Source organism: Lepidochelys olivacea, assembly GCF_965140295.1.
Source record: "Lepidochelys olivacea isolate rLepOli2 genome assembly, chromosome: 21".
NCBI lineage: Eukaryota > Metazoa > Chordata > Testudines > Cheloniidae > Lepidochelys > Lepidochelys olivacea.
The window spans coordinates 2,175,955-2,194,525 of NC_140431.1; the positions used below are offsets into that span (position 1 = coordinate 2,175,955).

Consider the following 18,571-nt stretch of genomic DNA (forward strand, 5'->3'; position numbering starts at 1 on the left):
CTTCTGTGTCTAATGCAACACTGATGCCGAACATTTAATGAGAAAGAGCCTGGCAGACAGGGGAATGGTGATGCTGAGGGCGAAAGGCCTGGCTTGCACACAGTTGTTGGATTGATATAACTCTTTCAGTAAGGGGGAGATTTTTTGCCAAAACAGTTAGTGGCACAAGACCTTGTATGGATGCAGTTATTCTACTATCAAGCTGCCTTACGTTGGTACAGTCATTCCCCTTCCTATACAGGAGTAGCAATACCAACATGAAACACCTCTGTACCAGTATACCTGCATCCATAGGAGGGGAGTGGTGCCGTGTTAACTCTACAAGTACAAAGAAAAGGAGGACTTGTGGCACCTTAGAGACTAACCAATTTATTTGAGCATGAGCTTTCGTGAGCTACAGCTCACTTCATCGGATGCATGAGCTGTAGCTCACGAACGCTTATGCTCAAATAAATTGGTTAGTCTCTAAGGTGCCACAAGTACTCCTTTTCTTTTTATTTAACAGAGGTTCATGTTTGAGTAAATCTCACAGCCCACAGTGTGAGATTCCTCATGCTGCCCCATTTGTCTGGGGAGCAGCACCGTTCCAGGCAGTCGACTCTCATAAAAATGCAGAAGGATACTCTCCAGGGCTCAAGAAGTTCAGGAGATGGAAGTGGAAGGGAAATAACAAGGTAAGCAAAGCCCAAGGGAAATATCCTGTTGCACTGTATTTCACTCGCTGCTCCCACCCTTGCCCTCCTCTGTGCTGGACACTGGAATTTATTTCTGCTCTCTCCGCTTTCCAAAGACGAGGAGATCCATCCTGGAGATCCCTGCTAATTCCTGCCGGACTTTACCTGCAGAGACATCCCGCTCAGAACAGGGCAGGGGTGAATGACAGCCTGGGCCATTGGAGGGCCAGCTGCCGGCCTTTGGGAATTGAGTTGCTGGACTTGAGCATGGTAACCTGGGGCCAGGTGTCCACATTACAGCAGCCACCCGTGTGAGGGGCACTAGCCGCCTGGGCTACCCAGCAAAGTTCAAGACTGCTCCTTTCTCGTCCAGGGCTGCAGGGTGCAGTGCGGAGGGCAGTGTGAGGGAAGCTTGCCCCACTCTGCCTGGGCCATCTCAGTCCTGGAGGCTAACAGAAGCCTCCATTGATCCAGCACTTTTCAGCAGCACCAAATTCACAGGCAACAGGTACAAGGTGATGTGTGGGTGTGAGCACCACGTCCGTCCTGGGCTGCCACTGGAGGGAGAGCCGGAGACGGGAGCATTGCGCACTACCAGTGCTGCCTGGCAGATGGGCAGGATTAATGGCTGGCACAATCAACGCTGCGTACTAGCAAGTAAACCCTGCCACTGGCATGAGCCTGGGGAAGCCACAGACGTGGGACCACTGGTAGAGGTGATCTCCCACCCCCAGAGAAAGAAAACTGCTTGGCACAGGTATCAGTATCAACAGGATAACAGCCCCTCTCCGGCCACGCCATGGCATGTTGTCACTTTGCAATGCATGCGGCAGCGATGTGATGCTGGCCCTCAGAAAATTCCTGGTGGCCACAGTAACTCCTGTGTAAGCAGCTGCCTCTGGTCAGGGTGACAGGGTGAGCAAAGCATAAATAGTCTGAATAGCAAGATTAGAGTAATCACAAGTGGGACCGTGCTGAAAGAAGCAAACGCTTTAATTATGCAGTGACTAATCTGCAGCGTGAAAGACCCACCCAGCTGGTACAAAGACATCAGCAGAACATTAAACTCCATAGATCTCTGGTTGGTGGAGAGAATGTGAGTCCATCTGGGAGCAAGGGACAATGAAAAGCAGCATGCTCGATTTCTGCCTCCAGGATCTCATCTTCAGGAAAAAGACAGTGTATAGCGGAGAAGCTTGGGAGCCATCCCTGCCCAACTCCATCCCTCTTTTGTCTTGAAGATGAGATACTGGAGGCAGAGACCATGTGTCAACAGGAGCTGGGGGAAGTGGGGGGGGGGGGAGGGATTTAATATTGACTCCCATCGCTCTGAAGACATCCTGGATGGGGAGAAGTGGATTTTCTGTTGGGTGGTATATGGACATAGCACCTCGATGGGTGCATGGGGCACCCAGGAGCCTCTCAATGGAAACCAGGTTTATGTGTGGTGTCATTTTCACTGGAGATGCCAGGGCTTCTCTGTCTGTTAGCAGGAGGCCCCAGGTGATCTCAGACCCCAGTCCTGGGAACAGGACTCCCTCTTCCCAGCAGTGTTTGTGCTTCCTGGGTGGCAGGAAGAAGCAGAAGCCACAAGCTGGAAACTGTGAGCCATTCCAGGGAATTTGTATAGATCTGGATAACTGCTGAAATCATCCCTGTTTGGTTCCTTTCCTGCGGCCCTCCTGTGTTTGCTTTCTCCCTCCCCTGTATCCAAGTGTTATCTAGGCACATACACACTCTCTCCGGCACACAAACGCGCTCATTGTTTGCAGGGGGAAAGGCATGAGACTAGACACTACTTCTGAAGAGAACAGGACACTTGTTTTTCTGGAGCACAGGCTGGGGGCTGTATAAAGGAAAGGAAACCTGGGAAGGAGTTGAAGTTAAAACTTCCTCCTTGTTTCCCTTTTTTTATATGGAAATGTTTCCTTTGGAGCCAACTCCAAATCCGAAGCCCAGTAAATTAAGAACAATTGTCTCTGAGGCCAAACGCCTTTAAAATAGCAAAGGGTTTATAGGCTGTGGTGGGTCTGAACCAGAGTCCGGGGCTGGCTTTCCCTCCTAGCTGACTCACGGCCTGCAGCTGGGACTTTCAAGCAGGACCATGGATACGCTTTGACTTACCCTTCCTTTCTTGACAAATCCCTGTGTGATGGGAAATCATAACTGAGCCATACCTGAGCAACGTGCTGGATGCTGATGAAAATGCCCGGAGTGGTTCTCTAGGTGGTGAGAAAAAAGAAATCAGGAAAATGTCCCCATGTTGTTTTCCTCTGCTCGCCATGGATGGAAATGATCTAACCAGCTTTGCTCTCAGCACTGCCCGACATAACTGCAGGCTCTAGTTATCATCAGTCCTGAAATCTGGAATCACAAAACCATGGAGGCAGCCGCAACCAAGTAAATCCAGAGCTCTGTGTTTGTAGAACGTTTTTCACACGCCATGCGCAAAGTAGTCGACAAAGGTGTGTCAGCAGCGTCACCACTAGTTTACAGATGAAGAAACTGAGGACAGACTGGTGATTGCACATGGAGCAGAAGGCTGAGGTTGGAATAATGCCCAGTACTCTCGATTCCCAGTTCAGTGCCTCGGTCATTGTACTTCCATTACAATGTCCCATTTCCCATTGTGCTGGAAGAGACCAATGGGCCAGCCAGCCTCCTATCCTGACCGCAGCAATGACCAATAAAGCTGATCACTATCCCATGGGAGCTGCACCCCACTCAGGTGGAGATCAGCTTCTGTCCTGACAGTTGATGGCTCTAGTGACTGTAGGGGTGAACACTGTTTTTATTCACTTACAGTAAAGGTCTAATCCTTTCTTTTAATCAGTAAGAATTCTTCCTCTCCCTTGAGACCGAGCTCTTGCTGAAAGATGAAACGATTGCTCAGGAAGATCGGCCAGGTTCGGTCTGCGCTGTATCCGCTTTGCAGCGGCTTACATCACCTTCTGCTCCCGCTTCATCCAGTCCCTCGTCATTTGATGCAGCACGAAACTCCTACCCTCAGGAATAAATAAATAGCATAAAATAAGGCCTCATAGTCGTCTTGCTGCTGTGGATGGCTATAAAGACAGGAAATGCCACAGCCAGCAGAGCCTGACCTTGTCAGTTTCCTGATTCCTGCCTTGCGGGTCATGTTTATGTTTGTAAATCACAGTCCTTGCCTGTTGCACAGCTGCAAGAATGCTTGCTGTCTCCTGTGGCTAAGGATGGTGGTGTTAGCTTCATAGGGGTGTGTGCAAGCATGAGTGTGTGTGTGAGGTTCGTATGACTCTGCCTCTGTGTGTGTTCACTTGTGTCTCGTGAACGAAATATGAATTGCTCGAGGTTTTCCCAACAAGGAATACATTTGACAATTATGTTTTTTGCGTTTCTATTTCACCAAAGCCTTAAATCTCAGGTCAACTGGCTAGGGGCCACAGCAGACTGGTTCCTAGATGCTCTATCCTAGCTACTAGCCATATGGAAGGGATGAGCTATTTGATAGCCTGGCTACTAGCAGCATGACACAGGCTACCTAATAGATATGAGACAGACTACTAGGCACAACTGGCTACCGACCATACTACATAGACTGGCTATCGTAAGGCCTTCAGGGCAGGTGGTGTCATTTACTGTTTGGCTAGGACCTAGCACAATGGCTGACAGATAGATGAGGAAGCTAAGACAATATTTTTACTGGACCACTTCTGTGGGTGAGAGATGAGCTTTTGAGCCACACAGGCTCTGTCGACACTCACAGCTTTGAGCAATATGGTTCTGTCGCACAGCCGTGCCGCTAAAAGTCGCGCAGCGTAGCCGCTGATCGTTGGCTCTGCTGCCCACAAAAAACTTCCACTCCCAACAAGTGGCGTTTCGCACTGGCACGGGCCCCGGCAAAACTTTTTGTCTCTGGGGCAGGAGGGGTTAACGCCTCTGAAAGAGAAAAGTTTTGTCCTTTAATTGCCACTGTTGACATTGCCACAGAGCTCTGGTTGTCAGGCCTGGAAAAGGTACTTCCAGCATCCCAGCTAAATGCTGGGTGGCACAGATTGTTTAGCCCCAGTAGTTAGCATATATTGTAAGGGACCATTCAAGGTAGAATGGCCCGTTAACACCTCTGCAGTCCTGGGGCAAAAAGGAAGGGTTGTGGGTTACCGATTGTTGTAATAAACTATAAATCCCGTGTCTTTATTAAGACCAGGATTTTTAGTGTCTAGCAAAGTTATGAATTTAAACTCCTGAGCTCATTTTTGAAAGCGTTACACCAGTTTCCTTTGAGGATGAGGGCTGATTGGTCAGAGAGTGAGTGCATTGTGAAAAGTGTTCACCCACTGGTGACAGGGTGTTTTTGTCCTGTATCATTTTCCTGTGTGAGCTCATTCACGAGCGTCGTGATTGTCTAGTTTCACCTGCCGTGTGCACAAAATGCTCCAGTAACCATTCTGCGTGTGAGTTCAGCTGCTTGGGCACAACCCTTCCATGCCAGACCGTGCAGAGGACGACAAGGTCGCTGAGGGGTTTCTGTCAGGCTAGAAAACAGGCATTTGCCATCCTGGCTTCGGGAAGCTGCTTTAGCTAATGTTGCCTACTTAGAAAAACCCTTTCCAAGATGGGCACTGGGCATTACAAACTGAAACTGGAGAACAGAGCAGCTGTTTCGGGCTGAGGAGTTGCAGCGATTTATAAATACACAAGCCTCTACCAAAACCCACATCTATCCTGTGTCTTGGCCTGCTGCTATATCTTGCCAAAATGCCAAGGCTTGAAAGTATTAATGAGGAGGTATGTGTGTTGGGGGGTGGGGGATTAAGGAGAAAGGAACAGAACTGCATCTTTCCTATTGAAAAGTGTTGGCCCAGATATGCTTTTTGGAAGGTTTTTGGAGGCCTGTTATTAAGACTGGCAATTAAATAATAATTTAGAACATGGGAAAAGTTCACTGTGAAGGGAAGTAGCAGCAAGTGCATTCCCTGGGAACAGAGGAAATAGTCAGCGAGATGTTAAGATCAGCCCCTCATGCTAATCCCAACCCTGTCCCATTAAGTGACATCCTAGCTCTAATTTCTGAGTACCCAATTACACAGGAGGGGTATTTTTCCTGCTGGTGCAATCCACAGATAGGGGAAATCCTCTGTTCTCCGGGAGCTGGGTGCAGCTAGAACCCCTTATTGGAGCTCTCCAGATGTGCAATTGGGACAGGGATCCCAAACCCCAAGGTTCTGCAGAATGAAAACCCAACCCACGGGGTTTTACAAGCCTGGACCAGCGCTCCGCCCGTTTCACCTGTCTCCAGTTCAAAGGGTATTTTAAAGATTCTCCCCTGGCTGGTGAATGCTGGAGTCACTAACACTTGGGTAACACACTCCTAGATGAGCAGGGCAGCAGTGCACCACACAAGCTGCCAGGTTCTGGGGTTGGAAGTGGGGAGTTAAAGCTTCATTGACAATTCCCCATACAGAGGTTGGTCCCCAGAGACCCCCTAGAGCTGCGGGGGTCCAGGGAGGGGGCAGGAGTGAGCACCAGTTTGTGTGTGTGCGGTGGGGGGCGGGGGGGGGGAATTCTTGTTCCTACAGCTCCTTTTGCACTTCCCCTCTGACCCTGTACCAGCCCCCAGGTCCCAGTCTCTACCTCCAGCCCCTCTCCCCATTTCCAGGCCTGTACCTAATCTCCCAGCTCCTGCTGCCAACACCCTGTGTCAGCCCTTGCCTCTGCACCTCCTCCCCATCCCCCTCCCCCATGTCATCTCCCTCCCCATCCTCCACCTTGTGCCATCCCCCTCCCCTCCTCCATATGCCCCGAGCCATCCCCCCTCCCTGTGCCATCCCCCCTCCCCCATTCACCCTGTGCCATCCTCCCTCCCTGTGCCATCCCCCCTCCCCCATACACCCCGTGCCATCCCCCCTCCCTGTGCCATCCCCCCTCCCCCATGCACCCCGTGCCATCCCCCCTCCCTGTGCCATCCCCCCATACACCCCGTGCCATCCCCCCTCCCTGTGCCATCCCCCCTCCCCCATCCCCCCTGTGCCATCCCCACCTCCATACGCCCCGAGCCATCCCCCCTCCCTGTGCCATTCCCCCTCCCCCATACACCCCGAGCCATCCCCCCTCCCTGTGCCATTCCCCCTCCCCCATACACCCCGAGCCATCCCCCCTCCCTGTGCCATCCACCCTCCCCCATACACCCCGTGTCATCCCCACCTCCATATGCCCCGAGCCATCCCCCCTCCCTGTGCCATCCCCCCATACACCCCGTGCCATCCCCCCTCCCTGTGCCATCCCCCCTCCCCCATACACCCTGTGCCATCCCCACCTCCATATGCCCCGAGCCATCCCCCCTCCCTGTGCCATCCCCCCTCCCCCATGCACCCCGTGCCATCCCCCCTCCCTGTGCCATCCCCCCATACACCCCGTGCCATCCCCCCTCCCTGTGCCATCCCCCCTCCCCCATACACCCTGTGCCATCCCCACCTCCATACGCCCCGAGCCATCCCCCCTCCCTGTGCCATCCCCCCTCCCCCATACACCCCGTGCCATCCCCCCTCCCTGTGCCATCCCCCCTCCCCCATACACCCTGTGCCATCCCCACCTCCATACGCCCCGAGCCATCCCCCCTCCCTGTGCCATCCCCCCTCCCCCATACACCCCGTGCCATCCCCCCTCCCTGTGCCATCCCCCCTGCCCCATACACCCTGTGCCATCCCCACCTCCATACGCCCCGAGCCATCCCCCCTCCCTGTGCCATCCCCCCTCCCCCATACGCCCCGAGCCATCCCCCCTCCCTGTGCCATCCCCCCTCCCCCATGCACCCCGTGCCATCCCCCCTCCCTGTGCCATCCCCCCATACACCCCGTGCCATCCCCCCTCCCTGTGCCATCCCCCCTCCCCCATACACCCTGTGCCATCCCCACCTCCATACGCCCCGAGCCATCCCCCCTCCCTGTGCCATCCCCCCTCCCCCATACACCCCGTGCCATCCCCCCTCCCTGTGCCATCCCCCCTGCCCCATACACCCTGTGCCATCCCCACCTCCATACGCCCCGAGCCATCCCCCCTCCCTGTGCCATCCCCCCTCCCCCATACGCCCCGAGCCATCCCCCCTCCCTGTGCCATCCCCTCCCCCATACACCCCGTGCCATCCCCCCTCCCTGTGCCATCCCCCCTCCCCCATACGCCCCGAGCCATCCCCCCTCCCTGTGCCATCCCCCCTCCCCCATACACCCTGTGCCATCCCCACCTCCATACGCCCCGAGCCATCCCCCCTCCCTGTGCCATCCCCCCTCCCCCATACACCCCGTGCCATCCCCCCTCCCTGTGCCATCCCCCCTGCCCCATACACCCTGTGCCATCCCCACCTCCATACGCCCCGAGCCATCCCCCCTCCCTGTGCCATCCCCCCTCCCCCATACGCCCCGAGCCATCCCCCCTCCCTGTGCCATCCCCTCCCCCATACACCCCGTGCCATCCCCCCTCCCTGTGCCATCCCCCCTCCCCCATACGCCCCGAGCCATCCCCCCTCCCTGTGCCATCCCCCCTCCCCCATACACCCTGTGCCATCCCCACCTCCATACGCCCCGAGCCATCCCCCCTCCCTGTGCCATCCCCCCTCCCCCATACACCCCGTGCCATCCCCCCTCCCTGTGCCATCCCCCCTGCCCCATACACCCTGTGCCATCCCCACCTCCATACGCCCCGAGCCATCCCCCCTCCCTGTGCCGTCCCCCCTCCCCCATACGCCCCGAGCCATCCCCCCTCCCTGTGCCATCCCCTCCCCCATACACCCCGTGCCATCCCCCCTCCCTGTGCCATCCCCCCTCCCCCATACGCCCCGAGCCATCCCCCCTCCCCGTGCCATCCCCCGCCCCATACGCCCCGCCCCCGGGGCGGTGGCGGCCGCAGCAGGCCCGGCGGGGTGGGCGGCCCGGCGCTGTCAGTCCCGCGCGGCCCCGCCCTGCCCGGCTCAGTCCCGCTCGCCGCGGAGCCCGAGCAGCCCGAGCCAGCGAGAGCCCCGCGGCCGAGGTACCGGGCGGAGATATGGGTAGAGGCGGGTGGGGTCAGAGGGGGTCTATGGGGTCTGGGGGTATGTGGGTAGAGGCGGGTGGGGTCAGAGGGGGTCTATGGGGTCTGGGGTCAGGGAGTTTGTGGGTAGGGGCTGGTGGGGTCAGACAGGGTCTATGGAGTCTGGGGTCAGGGAGTTTGTGGGTAGGGGCTGGTGGGGTCAGAGGGGGTCTGGGGTCAGGGGGTATGTGGGTAGAGGCTGGTGGGGTCAGAGGGGGTCTATGGGGTCTGGGGTCAGGGAGTTTGTGGGTAGGGGCTGGTGGGGTCAGAGGGGGTCTATGGGGTCAGGGAGTTTGTGGGTAGAGGCTGGTGGGGTCAGAGGGGGTCTGGGGTCAGGGGGTATGTGGGTAGAGGCTGGTGGGGTCAGAGGGGGTCTATGGGGTCTGGGGTCAGGGAGTTTGTGGGTAGGGGCTGGTGGGGTCAGAGGGGGTCTGGGGTCAGGGGGTATGTGGGTAGAGGCTGGTGGGGTCAGGGGGGGTCTATGGGGTCTGGGGTCAGGGAGTTTGTGGGTAGGGGCTGGTGGGGTCAGAGGGGGTCTGGGGTCAGGGGGTATGTGGGTAGAGGCTGGTGGGGTCAGAGGGGGTCTATGGGGTCTGGGGTCAGGGAGTTTGTGGGTAGGGGCTGGTGGGGTCAGAGGGGGTCTGGGGTCAGGGGGTATGTGGGTAGAGGCTGGTGGGGTCAGAGGGGGTCTATGGGGTCTGGGGTCAGGGGGTATGTGGGTAGAGGCTGGTGGGGGGAGCACTCAGGGTGGGGGCTGTGTGTGAGGCGGTGTTATGATGGGCATTGGGGGTGAGGAGGTTGTGGGGACGTGTGTGGGTTGGGGGCTAAGAGGGGACATAGTGGGGAGTTGGGGCATGACTTGGTTATGGGAGCTTCAGGGGTGAGATGGGGCCCTAGGAAGTTGGGAGTGGCAGGGCTGTTCTGAGGGGTGTGGGGGTCAGTGGGGTTGGCGTAGGGGTGAACAGGGGTGGGTGGGGGTAGTTGGGTGGGTGTGCAGTGGGGTTCTAGCAGTGAGGTGTGGGGGAAAAGCCTTCTCTCCCCTATCCTGTTCTGGAGGGAGGGGTTCATTTACCCCTTTGTGTCCCCTTCTCTTGGGGGTCATCCCCCTGCCCTGCCCTGCAAAGCCCTGCTTGGGTTGAGCTTTGTCTCAGCCCAGCAGCTGGTGCAGGGAGGGCGGTTAGGAAACACTTCCCTGGCTGGTTCGTCCCTTCCTTTGGGGGTGTGCTGAGTAACTGGGGATGGGTGGGGGCCTGGGCTACACTGAGAGACTTGTGGGTGTGGGGAGAACAGCCAGCTGAGCTGAGCAAACATCCCGGCTAGCCTTTCCGTGACCGTCTCTTGCATATGTACACCCACTTCCCCTGAGGAGCTGTGTGCAGAGGCCACTACTGTCTGAGTGTAGCAAGAGTGTGACTTGTTAATCAGCGTAGGAGTGCTCGCTGCTTGGTCTCCTGTGTCACTGTCAACTGGAGAACACCTACAGCTGATGCTAGAAGAAGTTTGTTTGAACCAAGCTGACTGAAATGGTGGAGGTTCCCCCATGCCCCCACTATTTGACTTGCTGTATGTGTGTGCGTGCTCCTCTGGTCTTTTTCCTGTTAAAGGAGCAGCGTCCCAGTGCTAACACTGCATTTCCATATTTTCTGAACAGCAACTCTGCGTTCTAAAAAGTGTTCCTTGCTTACTACTGAGGTGGTTTTTAAACACTGATGTTAGGGGGGTGGGAAGGAGGAATAGCTTTGTAGTGTCTTAGGAGTAAGTAAGCATTCCAAAACCATGACTGAGCGGTTCTCTCCAGCATTAACAGTCTGGCAGCCAAGTCTTTTCAGCAGCAGCCAAGCCCCCTGAATCCAGCCTCAGCCGCCAGACAACCCGAGCATAAAACAGTAAGTTGTGGAGTCAGTTTATAGTGGGCAGTCTGTGACTGGAGGACATGTTGTGTGCTGAGACCTCAAGCTGATTGAAACTAACTGGGTCATGGATAAAGGAAAAAGTCACGTTTTAAGCAAATTGTGAAAAGGATTTAAAATTGTGTTATAACATAGACAAAAGACTATTCAAGGGCTTTAGTTGTGCATTCCTATTTATATTCCACTTTCAGTCACACTTTACTTTGATTGTACTAAGTGTCTTCTGGCCTCCAAACAGCTGTAATTTATGGTCTGTTTTCCTTCCTTAGCTACGGGTGAGAGTGTAGGGGCCTTAAACTGGAATCATGTGCCTAGTAGAAGATATTTGCTTAGAGAGGTTGTATCTAAATGGAAAATGCACAGAGTTACGTGACCCACACCCAGCAGGTTATCAGAAGCTTGTGTAAACAAAATTAAAAGGTTTCAGAGTAACAGCCGTGTTAGTCTGTATTCGCAAAAAGAAAAGGAGGACTTGTGGCACCTTAGAGACTAACCAATTTATTAGAGCATGAGCTTTCGTGAGCTACAGCTCACTTCCTCAGATGCATATCGTGGAAACTGCAGCAGGCTTTATATATACACAGAGAATATGAAACAATACCTATTCCCACCCCACTGTCCTGCTGGTAATAGCTTATCTAAAGTGATTTCCAGCACAAATCCAGGTTTTCTCACCCTCCACCCCCCCACACAAATTCAATCATGATATCATGATATCACCAGCAGGAGAGTGAATTTGTGTGGGGGGGTGGAGGGTGAGAAAACCTGGATTTGTGCTGGAAATCACTTTAGATAAGCTATTACCAGCAGGACAGTGGGGTGGGAATAGGTATTGTTTCATATTCTCTGTGTATATATAAAGCCTGCTGCAGTTTCCACGATATGCATCTGAGGAAGTGAGCTGTAGCTCACGAAAGCTCATGCTCTAATAAATTGGTTAGTCTCTAAGGTGCCACAAGTCCTCCTTTTCTTTTTTTAAAATTAAAAGGAGTACTTGTGGCACCTTAGAGACTAGCCAATTTATTTGAGCAAAAGCTCACGAAAGCTTATGCTCAAATAAATTGGTTAGTCTCTAAGTTGCTACAAGTACTCCTTTTCTTTTTGGGAATACAGACTAACAGGGCTGTTACTCTGAAACCTGTAAACAAAATATACATTGTAATCTTCTGTTTGTGTTTGTGAGGATTAGAGGTAAGGAATGTAAGGAATGTATTAGACAAATATTGACTGGCTCCAGGGCAATAACAGCACAAAACTACACCAGGTAGGAACAGTTCCTGAGACTGGTTTTTTGTTAAAAGAAAAGGAGTACTTGGTTAGTCTCTAAGGTGCCACAAGTACTCCTTTTCTTTTTGCGAATACAGACTAACACGGCTGTTACTCTGAAACCTGTTTTTTTGTTGGAAGCGAATAACATGTCCCTTATTCCTGAAGATAAATGTTGGCAGAATCCCTTGTATTAATAAATGTGTAATAAGAGACCTATGCTGCCTTAGAATGAAGATAGACTAGATAGCTTAATTGAGGGGGTGGGGAAGACGTGTCTCTACATTCTAAAGTGTGGTGGGTTGTAAGAATTTTTTATGTAAGATGCACTTCCTCTCCTTGAAAACTGAGATAGGTGCCAATGAAATCAGATGGCTTTGGATGTTGAGCCTTTGTTTCCCTATTTTGAAAAGAAATTTTGTGGAACAGTAAACTTCCAAAAGTAGAGCCACAGTCATCTGAATTCAGAGGTGATTTGCAACAATAACTTCCTAAGGAAATCTTGCAGCATTTCTCAGAACATGGAATAATCCTCACGTCCTGCCCAGCATCCCTCCCAACACACGGTTATAAACAAATCCTTGTGTGAATGCCAAGTGTAAAATGGCAGCCTCTTTAGCCAGCAGGAATCTGATGCACTACTGTGCAAAGCGCGGGGGATACACAAAGCAGGAAAGGTGGTATATAAAGCCAAATTCTGTGCTTTCTAAAGGGGTCATGTATCAGATGAAATCAGGCTCGGCAGGCAACTGATTCCTAGATGCTGCTGAGCATTAATTTTTTTACGAAGCGCTCTCGGTCTGCCATTTGTATAATGAAGAGTCTTGTAATTGACAAGCCTCTTATTAAATAAATCCATACAATAGGTGAAATACTCTGAGGTTATTGCCTATGGGGAAAGGCTACCATCTGCACTCATTCCTTTCTTGGATGAGGGGACAAAAGTAATGCAGACTCCAGATGGAGTCAAAAAATGGAAGAAAGAAGGCTGTCTTTAGCACCTAGCAGTGCTAAAGGAGTGTTCCTTACTGTGTGCTCTTTGGTTGCCCTATGCTCCTTTAGCTCTAAGTTCTATTAAAATAAGTTCCTGTCTGAGGATCTATTAAACTCCAGTCAGAGGATCTAGAACTTCAGTTTGAGTTCTTTTAAAATAAGATCCTGAACTCAAAGCAGCCTGACTGGTTTAGCAACTATAAAAAAGTTAGCTTTTGCACTTTAGTGTTGTGACATATAAAATATCAAAGTTCAGAGCTACAATTCTGAAGAAAGTGTTGAGCTCAGTATTAGGTAAAGGATATGTTTAATGCATATGTTATTTATTAATACCTATTGCCACATGCCTGTTCATTACTGAGCTGAGACTTTATGAATGGGCCAAGCCCATTAGACATTCTCCCATACATATAATCTTGAAACATTTTTAAGAGGGACTTTGGGTTAAAATTATATTATAAATTTGTTTGTTTGCATGGTGTTTTGACTATCTAAAGAACTTCATATGTACCATTATTACAAAACAAATAAACAACAAGAGCGCCCTGAGGCCCCAATGTTGATTAGTAAAAAGAAAAGGAGTACTTGTGGCACCGTAGAGACTAACCAATTTATTTGAGCATAAGCTTTTGTGGGTGAATACCCACTTCCTCAAATGCATGTGGTGGAAATTTCCAGAGGCAGGTATAAATATGCAAGCAAGAATCAGGCTAGGGATAACAAGGTTAGTTCAATCAGGGAGGCTGAGGCCCTCTTCTAGCAGTTGAGGTGTGAACACCAAGGGAGGAGGAAACTGCTTTTGTCGTTGGCGAGCCATTCACAGACTGTGTTTAATCCTGAGCTGATGGGGTCAAATTTGCAAATGAACTGAAGCTCAGCAGTTTCTCATTGAAGTCTGGTCCCGAAGGTTTTTTTGCTGCAGGATGGCCACCTTTACATCTGCTTTATTGTGTGTCCAGCGAGATTCAAGTGTTCCCCTACAGGTTTTTGAATATTGCCATTCCTTGCATAATGACTTAGCCACTCCCAGTCTCTATTCAAGACTAAGTTAATTGTATCCAATTTGCAAATCAATTCCAATTCAGCAGTCTCTCGCTGGAGTCTGGATATGAAGTTTTTCTGTTGTAATATCGCAACTTTCATGTCTGTAATCGCGTGACCAGAGAGATTGAAGTGTTCTCCGACTGGTTTATGAATGTTATAATTCTTGACGTCCGATTTGTGTCCATTTATTCTTTTACGTAGAGACTGTCCAGTTTGGCCAATGTACATGGCAGAGGGGCATTGCTGGCACATGATGGCATATATCACATTGGTAGATGTGCAGGTGAATGAGCCTCTGATAGTGTGACTTCTGATAGTGTGGCTGATGTTATTAGGCCCTGTGATGGTGTCCCCTGAATAGATATGTGGGCACAGTTGGCAACGGGCTTTGTTGCAAGGATAGGTTCCTGGGTTAGTGGTTCTGTTGTGTGGTATGTGGTTGCTGGTGAGTATTCGCTTCAGGTTGGCGGGCTGTCTGTAGGCAAGGACTGGCAGATGTAAAGGTGGCCATCCTGCAGCAAAAAAACCTTCAGGACCAGACTTCAACGAGAAACTGGATGAAGTGAGCTGTAGCTCACGAAAGCTCATGCTCAAATAAATTGGTTAGTCTCTAAGGTGCCACAAGTACTCCTTTTCTTTTTGCTGAGCTTCAGTTCATTTGCAAATTTGACCCCATCAGCTCAGGATTAAACACGGACTGTGAATGGCTCGTGAATGGCTCGCCAAGGACAAAAGCAGTTTCCTCCTCCCTTGGTGTTCACACCTCAACTGCTAGAAGACGGCCTCAGCCTCCCTGATTGAACTAACCTTGTTATCCCTAGCCTGATTCTTGCTTGCATATTTATACCTGCCTCTGGAAATTTTCACCACATGCATTTGACAAAGCTTATGCTCAAATAAATTGGTTCGTCTCTAAGGTGCCACAAGTATTCCTTTTCTTTTTGCGAACACAGACTAACATGGCTGTTACTCTGAAACCTGTTGATTAGTAAAACACTGTGCTCAGATTTGATGAACTAAGGAATGAAGTGATGGTTCCAACTCTTTCTGCCTTCTTTCATCTCACTGCAGTGAGAAATGGGCTATCTTGTCCCACAGCACGCAGGCATACAGGCTTCAAGCACTGTTAGAACTGAAAGAATCTTTAAAATCCAAAGTACCTCTCACCATTTATGCTGTTTGCTTTTTCATTTTTCTGAGTTTTGACAATGAAAACAAGGGTGTCAATTTCATTTCTGTTTATGGTTGGTTTCTAGACAGTTTCCCTTTCTCCTTTTCATGCACCATGCTGCAAACATTGCAAAGGGAATGTTTAAATTCAAGCTGTCTTTAATGACACTTAAATATGTAATGAAACTATTTCTAGTACAAGGATTTGTAAGATCTTTAAATTTAAATGTAAATTTTGAGGTTAACCCCCTTTAAGATACAGTCCTTAGTTTATTCTGATAAAATCCTGTAAGTGGCCATGGGGAGTATGGAGGAGCAGCAAAGAGTTCACAGGTCATAAGGAAAAGGTAACTGCCTCTATCTGACACCCAACAACCCCCCACCGAAAATACTCTAAACTGTTATGATTTAAAGGAATACAAACAAGTGCTTCTGGGGAAGGTTGTGGGAGCAGTGTAAGTTTATGTGGGAGTTGGATTGCTCATTTGTGAGGTTCATGCTTGTAGTCACAGGTCTAATTGTATTAATTGTGAGTAAAGATTATTTGCATGAATAAGGGCTGTAGGCTTGGGCCCTTTGCTTTATGTATGGTAGTACACAGAATGTGCTGCCTACATACTGTATGTACGTGAAATTGTGGTCCCTTGCTTTGCCAAAACATGCCACTTTGATCAGATCTCTGAAAGCTGGGATCATTCCAGAAATTGTGAAGGCAAAAATAGTCTCTGGTTTCCAGCATGTGTCACTAGAAGGTGCTGCCTTTTCTCTTTGGAGACAGTTTCAGAACTTTTTCCACAGATTCTTTTTCAGAATTTTCATACCTGAGGCATTAGATAGAGTACAGTGTACAGTACGATATCCTGGCTCTTCCAGTGTAGATAGCTCAGTGAACATTGTTTCTCCCGATGGGGTGCTTTTTAAGCTTGATTGTGGAAATTTGGTTTTCTTTTGACAGTCCTAACTGTGTCAGAAAGATGGATTCATTGCTAGGACCATTCTGCTTCCTCTTTGTTGAGGGTTTTATTTCATCTTGTGAAACAAGCAATTCTAAGGGATAATTTCTTTGGGCCTGTTCCTGTGTGTTTGTGTGTGTACCTTTGCTTTTGCCATCCTGTCTGACCAAATACTTTGAATCCCCTCCAAGCTGAGTTGTCTTGTCTCATTCTTGATGTTTTCTGTCATTCCTATGAAGCACGTGCTTTCAGGTTGCAATGATGTGGTGTGTGTTTGTTTCTAATATTTCAGAGGAGTGGTCAGTTTTGACTGGGGACCCTGAGAAGAAGAGTTTCTTCATTTAAATTTCTTGGTGGGTTTCTCAAACAGCTCTTGCTTATTTCCACTTATCTGTTTCCGGTTCCGAGGTTTACAGTTCAGGTATTGATTTTGTGGCTGGCCTGTTGCAAATGCATGTTAATCCAGTTATGAGTTAATCTCACCCCTGGTAGTGCCTGTCCTCTGTACTGCGGGGCTATCTTTATGTGCACTCAGATTGTGTGGCATCAATCCTTTGTGCACACACAGCTATGCTTGGATGTGGAGTCAGTTTGCCATTGGCTGTGCTGGTGAAAGGCATTTCCTTGTGCACCCTTCTTGTGTTTGGTTCTGTTTTCCACCAATGTTTAAATGCTATGATCTCACTTAGTCCATGTCTGAATGACAAGTTGCATTGGTTTAAAGGGGGGGGGGGCGCTTGGGTTTTTTAAAACTATTTAGTTAAACCCCTGGGTAGATACCCTTACACTGATTTAAAACAGGCTTATATTGACTTGACTTAATTTGGTAATGAATTAACTTAAACTGCTCAAAACAAGCTAAGTAAATTGACTTAACCTAGTGCAATGTATAATGCAGTCAAGGCCTAAAGTGGTTTATGCTTTAATCTGTACAACGTTTTTCCCTTTTGTTTCTGCATAGCCGTGGCTAGAGGGGGGACAGGTGAAAATGTTCTCTGTGGGGTAATCAGCAGTGCTGAGAGCCTCACCAGAGAGTCTTCGCTAGACTTTCACAGGAAATCTGATGCTCGCTACCACTGGTGCAGCTCTGTCCGTGGCAATGGTGAAAGTATAGTGTAGACGTAGACAGGCCAACAGCATTTTGAGCACCCTGCTGAGAGTGGACGGCGCAGAGAAGACACCATTGAATGCCAGTGCACTGGCCTGCTAGCACTCCCCCGAGGGGTGGTGGAACTGGGGAAGTTTTTTAAGTCCAGCGTAGACAAGGCCAAAGGTTCTGATACCTTGCGACCGAAGGGGTGGCAAAGGATACACTGCTTTCCGTCCCTTGTGGAACAAGAGACAGCTGCTCCCTTCAAGTCCTCTTTTCCTCCTCCACCCGGGTGTAGGACAGCTGTAGACATTCCTTTTTAATGTATTTGATTGTGGGGTGGAAAACCCCTGCAGTGCTGCTGCTTGGATAGTGGTGCCTTGACAGTTTACAGATGCTAATAGATCTATGCCACTGCCATGGAAGCTAGACCCAGGAGACGATTGTTTAGCCGCATATAGACTTGTTAATTGCTGTGTAGGCTCCTGTGTTATACTGAAGGATGCAGATGTTTCAGCATTCGCTCGACTTTTGCCACCTTTTGTATCAAACAAACTACCCCATCTCTCTGTCCCTCATTGACCCCCAAACTGATCTCTGTGAAATGGCTCTGGAGACATGTTTCACTTTGATTTAAAAAAAATGGTGGTGTTGAAGCACTTGTTCTTTTCTTAATCAATATCCAGGATGTAGAGAACTTCTAAACGTGGAACTCTTTTTTAATAACCCCTGAAGAAGCCCATGATGGAACACTCCATAGCCTCCGTGCAAAACTGCCATGGAAACGTATGAGTCTCGGTCCAAAATGTACTTGCCTGTCTTTTATGAAGGTGATTGCTAAGGAGACACTGGGGATCTTTACTTACTTGGGTATATAGAATTTTGCAAGGCTGTTTTCAGAGTGTGGAACCAGGTGCCTGAAGAAACAAGACAGGTTTATATCCACCCAGGGAGTTTCTGATGCTCGTATGAGCCTAGTATCGAAGGCCTGATTTAAAAACATAGCTGCACCAGTTTAACTAAAGATGTGATGGTTGAAGTGCTACAGCCTTGTGTGTAGAAACTCATAAAACAGCTTTAAACTGATAAGTGCACCCAGGCAGGGGTAGATTGGTTTTAAATCAACAGAAGTTGAACTGAAGCAGCTTTCTCTGTGTATGCAAGTGTTGGTTCATGTTGCCAGCTGCGGACGTAAAAGAGACAGTCACGCAGCAATTCAGAATCATGTAGATTAAAAAAAAAAATCTGCTGAAATCCAGACTAGTCCAATTGGCATAAAAGGAAATGAAATCTGATACCTTGCCCTTCCACTGGTGCAGCATAAGTGAACAAAAATAACGAGGAGTCTTTGTGGCACCTTAGAGACTAACAAATTTATTTGGGCATAAGCTTTCGTGGGTTAGGACCCACTTCATCAGAACAGTCTTCTGA

General features: G+C 49.9%; 1 protein-coding gene across 1 annotated transcript in view; it reads left to right on the forward strand.

Annotated features, from left to right (window-relative positions):
• The first annotated feature begins 8,553 nt into the window (after window positions 1-8,553).
• Window positions 8,554-18,571, forward strand: part of RHOC (ras homolog family member C) — a 35,810-nt gene continuing 25,792 nt past the window's right edge. Inside the window, exon 1 of the mRNA XM_084611454.1 lies at window positions 8,554-8,675. The gene's annotated coding sequence lies outside the window, so the exon portion shown is untranslated. The remainder of the gene's footprint in view (window positions 8,676-18,571) is intronic.